This window comes from Aquarana catesbeiana, linkage group LG04 (assembly GCF_042186555.1).
Source record: "Aquarana catesbeiana isolate 2022-GZ linkage group LG04, ASM4218655v1, whole genome shotgun sequence".
Taxonomy (NCBI): domain Eukaryota; kingdom Metazoa; phylum Chordata; class Amphibia; order Anura; family Ranidae; genus Aquarana; species Aquarana catesbeiana.
In genome coordinates this window covers 67,482,808-67,493,479 of record NC_133327.1, presented here as the reverse complement: position 1 = coordinate 67,493,479, position 10,672 = coordinate 67,482,808, and the positions used below count along the sequence as shown (strand labels likewise).

The 10,672-nt window shown below is 41.8% G+C and overlaps 1 pseudogene; it reads left to right on the top strand.

The window, feature by feature from the left end:
* The first annotated feature begins 3,786 nt into the window (after nt 1–3,786).
* On the top strand, nt 3,787–9,491 carry LOC141141175 (CDAN1-interacting nuclease 1 pseudogene; annotated as a pseudogene).
* Nucleotides 9,492–10,672: the final 1,181 nt, after the last annotated feature.

Genomic DNA, 10,672 nt, shown 5'->3' with positions numbered 1-10,672 from the left:
CTGAATAACCTGCCTGCTTAATCTAAATTGCACTATCTCTCCGTCCACGCCAACACTACACATGGCCACTGTGTAGGCAGCCTTATATAGTGTGGGGCGTGGACTTAATCCCCCTGAGCCATGATTGGTAAATGATGGCTCTTAGCGGGAAAAGGGGCCATGTCAAGTGAAAAGTTTCATGAGGCTTTCTGCAGTTAAACATCTTTTACAAAGCTCCTTTTTTTTTTTTTTTTTTTCTTTTATTGGGTTTAGAAGTTTCAAAGACATGCAGAAAGTAAAATGATTACTGTAATGGTACAAAGACACAATGGGGTTACAGACCAACATGGTTAGCAGAAAGTAGAATATTTATGTGTATGTGGGTAATTTCACAGAAAATTAGGGGTGTGTGACTGGGTAAGTATTAACTACCAGGTTAAAAACAAACACTAGCTTAGAATTACCGTAAGTGATACAATATGCCAACATGTGCTGGTGGTCATGTAGATTCCTGGGCCTGCATTGTAACAAGTTCACTCTTCCACTCTATCTTTGTCTAAATCTTCTGAACATTCATACACTGCTCCCTCTGTGGATTCATCCTCTGTATTTTCACCTCGGAGAATTCTTCTTAAATTCTCCAAGTATAATGAATACAGTTTGTGATGGAAAGAACAGAGGATCGTTTTTGTTTTTTTTTGTTTTTTCAAAGCATTTTGTTCAGTGCTTCTTTTGTCAACTTCTTCCAGTGTGCTGAGCTGGTGGAGAAATGTTAGACACTCTTCTGCCAGCAGTGGAAGGCCCGGTACATCTCATTTGCCACAGCACCTTCCACCTTCCCAGGGATAGTCACCCATTAGAGCAACAAACTGCAAAAGCCCAGGAATCTATGCTTGTAGTCACGACCGAATACTCCTCGCTCTCCATGGCACACTGCTCTGGGGACGAATTAGATGTGTGACACCTGAAGTAACAATTCTGCCAATAGCCCGAGATAAGCCAAAGTCCCACAATTTGACACTGGCATTCCTTGTCCATGAGCAAGATGTTGTCCGGCTTCAGGTCTCTATGCACCAATCTTTGGCTATGCATCTAATCCAGAGCCCTAGCCAACTGTGCGGCACAGCGTTTCGCCATTATTTCTGGAATTCCTACCTGAAATATGAGACGGAAAACCTTTTTTTTTTTTTTTTTTTTTTTTTATGTTGACATTTCAATAGTGCATGAAATGCAATAAACATGGTTTACTGTTGGCTTTAATTGTGTTCAAGGAATCTGCTATGCTGACTTGCAGCATTCAATTCACCTCCAACTGAAGGGTGTATGGATCACCAAAAAAACCCCAAAGCAATATGTTTTTCCTTGTTCCTTTTTTGTTCAGTGGTTCCCTTTTTAATGCAAGAAGTAATATATTTAGGGAGAACAGGGTTGATGTTTCAAACTTCAAAATACATGTGGAAGACCTTCATGTTCCTAGCAAAAAGGAGGGCTGTAAAGAAAATGGACATTTCTGCATGGTTTTTTATCTCGCCTTACTTTGTATGCCCTTTTTGGTAGCGGTCCATTAACTTTAGCTGACTTGTCATGTATTTTATCTACTGAAACTTTAACAATTGCATTTGTTTGAAGCTTTAGGCTCCACCATGCACACTAGCCTAAAAAAAATGCTCCTAGCAGCATTTGAGGTGTGTAGTGTTTTTTTTTTTTTTCTTGGGGGGGGGGGGGGGTTTAGCTTGCAGTGGGCATGCAGCTAAAATCTGCTTCCCTTGTTTTGGAGTGAAACCGTTTTTGATAAAGCACACTTTCACAGTAGCCTCAACAGGCACTTATCTTTTAAAAATCATGTAGTTGTAAAGGTGGGATATTGATTTCTCTCAATGTGTCTATTGAACAAAATGTGGAGAATGTTGGCAGCAGCAAGCAATTTTAGCATAATTTTTTTTTTTTAAGAAAAATTTAAATCTGATCGTTGTCAATGACAATTTGTTTTAATATTCTTGGTTCTAGTTTTAAAGGAGTTCCAGCTGCAATTTTTTTTTTTTTTTTTTTTTTCAGCAGCTATGGGGGCAGAGGGCACACACTATTTTGGGGGCACAGGAAACTTGCTATGGGGGGGGGGGCGCAGAGGACACCATGGGGGTGATGTGAAGGTGAACAGAGGACACTGTTTTGAGGGAGGGGGGCCCTATTAGGGGCCCCTTATCACTTGGGGATGGGCCCCGATCTGCAGACCATGCTAGCTGATGTCGGCCACCCTTGGGTGCCAGGCGGGGGAGGGCACAGTAAAATCTGAATCCCCCAGCCACATGCTCCCTCAGGGTGAACTGGCTTTGTGGTGAAGAACCTTTAAAGTGAGATAAACCTGTACTGTTTTTACCATGTTAGGATTATTAGTATCTTCATTTTTATTAGCAGGTGAATGCAGCCCTCTATACATTCACATAAATTGAGTTCAGCCCTTAATTGGAAAGGTTGCTGACCCATGATATAAAGTTTATCTACATGCACTCAGCCATGTCACATCTCCACGGGTCCACTTCTGTATTTCCTGTCCTTTTTTAATCATCCAAGTTTTGGTGATATCACTTTTTAATCTCTTAAACCTCCCTTCAACCGAAATGTTGATTTTAGTTTTGGTTAAGTGTCCAAGATTTACTTCAGTCTTTGACCACCATTGAGCAGTTTGCCCCCCACTTCCCTTGTGTATATCGGGTGTATGTAAATAATATGAAGTTCTCTTAGAAGAACATTGTAGTACATAACTAATGGCATTTAGGTCATCTCTGCCTTTTGAGTGGTTTCTGAAAGGAGTTCTGGTTCTGGATGACCACCCTGTTTAACTTCGGCAGACCACTGTGACCCCCAGTACTGTGAGACACCCAAATGAAACTCATGAAACGAGATGTGAGTTAAAAAGATGTCTGTTTTTATTGAGCCCAAAAGTAGCTTATATTCAGTATAGAACAAAGGGGGGGGGGGGTTAGTTTAATGCATACATATCTAGGGTATACCAGTTTGTTAATTCATGTATATCTATCAACAGTTAGATAGGACATCTGGTCATTAGTCACATATCTTAGCTGATTGCCTAAGGCTAAACAGGATATACATTCCAAGAACAGGCTTGAGCACATGAGGGGGGAAATGATGTGCAAGCATTCTTGCAGATTCTTATACAATAAGACTTCACATAAGATGGCAGAGGTATACAAAATGGAGTCATGATGGTTTATTAATATTAGTTTCCATTTTGGATATAATGGCAGTGGGAGAAGAGTGTAAATCCACTGAAAATATTTATTTTTCCATTGTGAATTCATGTGGTCAGCACTTCTGGCTGGCTGGCAGCAATAGGGTTGTCGGTTCATGTACTCCCTGTATATGTGTAGGTTTTCTCCCACACTTCAGAGACATTCTGGTAGGTTAATTGGCTCCTGTCTACACTAGCCCTAGTATATGTATGAGTGAGTTGTGGACCTTTTTAGGCTGGCTATACATTATACAATTTTTCAACTTTTCTATTTAGGTATGTTCCTTTATACTCCCTGAAGACAGATGAAAAGCCTTTGAAAATTTTGGTTAGATTACGCATGATGTATGGTATTCACTGCTCATCGCGTGACCATGATATTGGGCATTAGACCAGAAGTCGTGCTGTATAGACTAAAGGAATTTTACAAATCAAGTTTTTAGGTTTGACCTCAGATTATATTCTATAGTTGGTAAGTCTAAAGGAAAATTGTGGCGAACCTTAAGATTGCAAGTTTCTTGAGGCCAGGTACTGATGTGAATGTGGGAGGAAAAAAAATGCACATCTGGAGAGAGAAAGTGAAGTTGTCTAAGATTGCCCATTTCATCAACACTTTGAAGCCTACACGGTATTGTATGTGGAAGCTGAAAGTTTCCCCATCAGTCTACTCTGCTTAGCATCTTCCCAGGTGTACTAGAAGCTTATGAAAAGGACTCGTGCAAGGCACCATGCTCCAGACAATGGGCTATTTCTACAAATGGTACTTGCATGACATGCCACTAGACTCAACAGCACCTGTCCTATTCAACCTAGCTAATGAGGTGTGTGTGTGTGTGTGTGTGTGTGTGTGTGTGTGTGTGTGTGTGTTATCCATCCTTAATGCACTGTTGTACATGGTTGGCAAGGACATCATCTGGGATTATCAATGACTGTTGTAATGGACCTTTAGTGGATTGCATCAAACATGCTATTGGCTATAACATGAAGTGCTTCTGAGAGGAAAAACTGATGGAGAAGAATCTAGCATTTAGATGAAGACCAGCTGTGTCTAAAGGATTATGCTAAAACTCCAGACTTTTTTCTGGAAGTGCCAGCAAAGACAACCTCTGGATATGACTAGTGTAAAAAGTAGCTTTAGCTGTGAAGAGACTCTCCTGCCTTTTTCTATATGATTGAGACAAATTTCTTAATTGTATGACTGAGTCAGCTTGAATCAAACCGTGTGATTTATTTCCATACAATTTACAAAAATACTTACAAAAGTTGTACGTTCAAATACAAAATAAATTTAGCTTCAAATAAGATCAGATATGAGATAAAGTTGTTTGCTTCAAAAAAGTTCAAGTTGTGAGCTTAAAAATGGCTGCAATTTCCTTTCTCTCCTGAGAGCAGCTGTAATGTCCGTATGCTGGGTTTCTGCAGTCTTCTTAGAAGTGAAGAGAAAATGTAGAAAAGACTTCCTGCAAGCAGCTCTTGACTTAAATAAACCTGATCCCTTTGTTTAACCACTTCAATACCAGGCACTTGGACACCTTCCTGCCCAAGCCAATGTTCAGCTTTCAGCGCTGTCGCAATTTGAATGACAATTGCGCGGTCATGCTACACTGTACCTAAGCACTTTTTTTTTTTTTTTTTTTTTTTTTTTTTTTTTGTCATTTTGTTCCCACAAATAGAACTTTCTTTTGGTGGTATTTGATCACCTCTGATTTTTATTTTTTGCGCAACATAAAAAAAGACCAAACATTTTGAAAAAAACAAACAAGTTTTTCTTTGTTTCTGTTAAATTTTTGTAAGTATGTCTTCAATGATGGGCACTCATAGGTGACACTGATGGGTGGTATTGCTGGGCATCACTGAATTCATTTGTTCCATAATGGTGCCACTCAGTGCCCATTTGTGGGCACTGATTGGCATAGATTGGGCATTCGTTTGCACATGTGGATGGCCATGGGGGATGTACCTGGCAATCCACATGTTATGTGCTTCCCTGCTGGTCCAGTGTGGGCATCCGAGGTGGGGCTGCGCTGAAACAATCGGCACAGACCCCCCCTGTCAGGAGAGCCGCCGATCGGCTCAACTCGCTTCTGTCAGACGCGAGTGAGGAAAAGCCAATTAACGGCTCTTCCTGTTTACATCGTGATCAGCCGTGATTGGACACGGCTGATCACATGGTAAAGAGGCTCCGTTGGAAAAATCGGTGTAGCGGTGTCAGACTCGCACTGCACCACGATCGCCGCGATGCACGCCCCCATGGGCGCACGCCAGCTGTTATTCTGCAGAAGGTCGTATTATGCCCAGTCAGGATAATTGAACCACCGCCCGGCCGTCATTCTGCTATAGGCCATGCGGGAAGTGGTTAAATTTTGTGCCGAACTAACCACTCCCATATTCCCTTATCCCCTCCCATCCACTCCCCACAAGGGTATTGGGGGGGGGGGGGGGGGGTAGGGGGCTAGAAGTAAGAATTCCATTCGACCAGCATGTCTAACGTCGGAAGTGGGAGATGATAATCTGCCTGCCACAGAATGAATATACACATAGTTTCTCAAACAGAATATCACATACATATACACACACACATTTAAGTTCAATTTTTTTTTCCTCATTAATGTACATACAGCACCCCATATTGACAGAAAAACAGAGTTGACATTTTTGCAGATTTATTAAAGAAAAACTGAAATATCACATGGTCCCAAGTATTCAGACCCTTTGCTCGGTATTTTTAGTAGAAACACTCTTTTGATCTAATACAGCCATGAGTCTTTTTGGGAAAGATGCTACAAGTTTTTCACACCTGGATTTGGGGATCCTCTGCCATTCCTCCCTGCAGATCCTCTCCAGTTCTGTCAGGTTGGATGGTAAACGTTGGTGGACAGCCATTTTTTGGTCTCTCCGGAGATGCTCAATTGGGTTGAAGTCAGGGCTCTGGCTGGGCCATTCAAGAACAGTCACGGAGTTGTTGTGAAGCCACTCTGTCGTTATTTTAGCTGTGTGCTTAGGGTCATTGTCTTGTTGGAAGGTAAACCTTCAGCCCAGTCTGAAGTCCTGAGCACTCTGGAGAAGGTTTTTGTTCAGAATATCCCTGTACTTGGCCGCATTCATCTTTCCCTCGATTGCAACCAGTGGTCCTGTCCCTGCAGCTGAAAAACACCCCCACAGCATGATGCTGCCATCACCATGCTTCACTGTTGGGATTGTATTGGACAGGTGATGAACAGTGCCTGGTTTTCTCCACACATGGCACTTAAAATTAAAGCCAAAAAGTTATATCTTGGTCTCATCAGACCAGAGAATCTTATTTCTCACCATCTTGGAGTTCTTCAGGTGTTTTTTTAGCAAACTCCATGCGGGCTTTCATGTGTCTTGCATTGAGTAGAGGCTTCCGTCAGGCCATTCTGCCGTAAAGCCCTGACTGGTGGAGGGCTGCAGTGATGGTTGACTTTCTACAACTTTCACACATCTCCCGACTGCATCTCTGGAGCTCAGCCACAGTGATCTTTGGGTTCTTTACCTCTCACCAAGACTCTTCTCCCCCTATAGCTCAGTTTGGCCGGACGGCCAGCTCTAGGAAGGGTTCTGGTCGTCCCAAACATCTTCCATTTAAGGATTATGGAGGCCACTGTGCTCTTAGGAACCTTAAGTGCAGCAGAAATTTTTTGTAACCTTGGCCAGATCTGTGCCTTGCCACAATTCTGTCTCTGAGCTCTTCAGGCAGTTCCTTTTGACCTCATGATTCTCATTTGCTCTGACATGCACTGTGAGCTGTAAGGTCTTGTATAGACAGGTGTGTGGCTTTCCTAATCAAGTCCAATCAGTATAATCATACACAGCTGGACTCAAATGAAGGTGTAGAACCATCTCAAGGATGATCAGAAGAAATGGACAGCACCTCAGTTAAATATGAGTGTCACAGCAAAGGGTCTGAATACCTAAGACCATGTGATATTTCAGTTTTTCTTTTATAATAAATCTGCAAAAATGTCAACAATTCTGTGTTTTTCTGTCAGTATGGGGTGCTGTGTACATTAATGAGGAAAAAAAAAATAACTTATATTGCAGCCATTTGCTAAAATCATTTAACAAAGAGTGAAAAATTTAAGGGTCTGAATACTTTCTGTCCCCACTGCGTGTGTGTGTATATATGTATATAACATGAGTGCCTGTTACCAGTCTGAATTACACATTGGGACATGACAACTTCTGTGGTTGTCCATCACACCTTCCTTCTAGTGATCCCCATATTCCCATAGGAGTGCCATTTTCGGCTCGTTTGAGCCTCTCTGCTCTCCTCTGGAGATGCATATCTCCATGATTACCATCCCTTTTGCCTCCTAAGCATACTTCTCCAATATTCTCCAGGCGCTCCCCCTCTGATTATATTGATTTTAAATTGTCTCTAAGCCCCCTGCAACCATAGATGTGGTCTGGCCCTGTTGGCTTTTGGTGGGGTTGTCCTCTCCCTCTTTGGTTCCGGTGGGTGGCCTACAGAAACCTTTAATGTTGGCACAGGCTCATATCGCTTCCCTGAAGAAGCCAATGTCTTGGCAAAACATGTAGGAATTGATTACCTGTTTTGAAGGCCCTCATCAGGCCTATCCAACTGTATTGTTCCTTATCCAACTGTAAAGTGCACCCCTTTTTATATTCCTAGATTGTATACCCCTTGTCTATAATTATGTGACAATATATTTCAATAAAATGTTTTTGTAAATTTTAAATCTCTTTACCTAATTTCCTTTGGCACCGTTATAATCCCTCCATACCCCAATAATTTCTATCTATCCTCAATTATATACTTAAGACCGAATTAAAATGTAGATATTAAGAATATAACATTGAGCATGTGCACTCAACTTCTTTGGTCGATCATGGCGAGACCTGTTCTGAATGGAACCTGTCCTGTTAAACCGCTGTATGGTCTTGGCCACCGTGCTGCAGCTCAGTTTCAGGGTCTTGGCAATATTCTTATAGCCTAGGCCATCTTCATGTAGAGCTTTTTTTTTTTTTTTTTTTTTTTTTTTTTTTTTTAATTCAGCGTTCTTTGCCATGAGATGCCATGTTGAACTTCCAGTGACCAGTATGAGTGAGTGATCACTCCAAATTTAACACACCTGCTCCCCATTCACACCTGAGACCTTGTAACACTAACAAATCAAATGACACCGGGGAGGGCAAATGGGTAATTGGGCCCAATTTGGACATTTTCACTTTGGGGTGTATTCACTTTTGTTGCCAGCGGTTTAGACATTAATGGCTGTTATTTTGAGGGGACAGCACATTTACAATGTTATACAAGCTGTACACTACTTTACATTGTAGCAAAGTCATTTCTTCAGTGTTGTCACATGAAAAGAGAATTTTTTTACAAAAAATGTGATGGGTGTATTCACTTTTGTGAGATACTGTATCTACAGGACTCATGAAAGGCATAATGATCATACACTGAAATTTTGCTACAAATGGTATTTAAATGAGGCAGACCCAACTGTACTGGTCCTACTCAACCTAGCTAATTTGTTTTGTTTTCTCCAGCTGTCATTGCATGCACTGTTTTTGGAGAGGTTCCTTTTAAGACGAGGATTGGCAGCCAACTCACAAAACCTGCTGTGATCCATCCTTACTCCCAGATGCTACACTTTTCAAATAGCGGGGCTTTACCGCCGACACCCCAGTGTGAAAGTAGCCTTGGTGAATTGCATCAAACATCTTGGCTATGACCATGAAGTGCTTCTGAGAGAAACTGATTCTAGCATTTTTTTGGATTAAGACCAGCTGTGTCTGAAGGCTAAGGCCCCTTTCACACGGTCAGACCGTTCAGGTCCGGCTCTCAGTTTTGATGGTGGACCTGAATGGGTACTCCATGTTAGCCTATGGCGCAACAGATGTCAGTGGAGACATGTCCGCTGACATCCGACCCGGTCCGATCCACTAAAAGCAGACGCATGGCCCTACGTTCAGATCCGTCACTGGTGGGTCGGGTGAGATCTGATGAAAACGGACATGCTGTCCGTTTTTCGTCCGATCTCTCCATAGGCGGCAGTGGCGCTCGACAAGCTCCTCCCCGCTCAGTGAGCACAGAGGGACCTGTCATCCGCTGGCTCAGCGGAGATCAACAGAGATCTCCCGCTGAGCCGGTGGACTCCGTGGAAGCTGAGTCCGCCTCGTGTGAAAGGGGCCTTATGCTAAAACTCCAGACTTTATTCTGGAAGTGCTTGCAGCTGTGGGTGGAAATGTTCACTGGATTGAAAGTAAAGCCTGAGAGCAATACATTTTGGTAAAATGAATATTTACATTTGAGGATTTTTGCATATTTATAAAGTAATTATTCTGCAGTAGTGGGGTGTGTGTTTTTTTTTTTTTTTTTTTTTTTTTTTTTTTCCCCCTCCAAATATCCACTGAATTGTTTTCCACATTTTTATATAGGTCGATTATAAAACTATATACCCTCAGTCAAGTCACATTTTGTCACCTTGGGCCCCATTCTGGATTTCCAGTAATGCAAGTCTTTTGTGGTGATATTACGTTCAGACATGTAAACTTGACTCATGCTTAAATTTTGCTTTTATTTTTAGCTAGTGTCAGGTTTTTACTTCTGTCCACCATTGGGGAGCTTTTTTTTTCTTCCGATCTATCATGCCTGTTAAAGAACTAGGATAGGAAGGTGGTGACAGCAATGAAAACCTTGCCATAATCTTGTGTCATTTTTACTGGGGAGATTACTTCCTGTCAAGTAGAAATCTCCCCAGTGAAGGTCAAATCTCCTCAATGGAGGACTTGACAAGGTTCTAACCCTTCCACACTCGCTATTTAAAAAACAAAATACACTTTGGATTGCATTGGGCTTTAATAGCTGGTTTCAATGGAGACCCATGATGCTCATTCCTGGTAGTTCATTGTTGCTCTGCAAATAAAAATGGTGGAATTCACCCTTGCAACTAATGTCAATCAAAAAGAGGCATGTGGGTGAAAATGGCCAAGTCGAAGTACCTGGGCCTGATTCAGCTATTATAAATTTGTAATTGTGTTCTTAAGAAGGCATTAAGCCTATATGCTGGCACCTTGATTGTTTAAACCTTCAGAATACCACATTTCTGGTATATGGTGATAAGGATAGACCTAGATTTGTATAGATGTTAGTACTGTAAAGAGAAGCAATCTCTAATGTCATTATTTTTCAGTCCCATTATCATTGCTACTTAAGCACATAGCATGTAAATGAGTTTTTCCATAGCTCTAAGCATATCCCAACTTTTGGGCTGGTGAAACATTGTTGTCTTGTGTCTGGTAAAAGACCCCTGCTATTTTCTAGGACTCTTAAGCCCCGTACACACTGGCAAAATGTTGGTTAAAAAAAAGCTTACTTTCTGCCCATATGTATGTCGGATGTGCATGCTGGAAAACCACGATCATTGTTCTGGGGGGTGGTGCACCCCCCCCCTC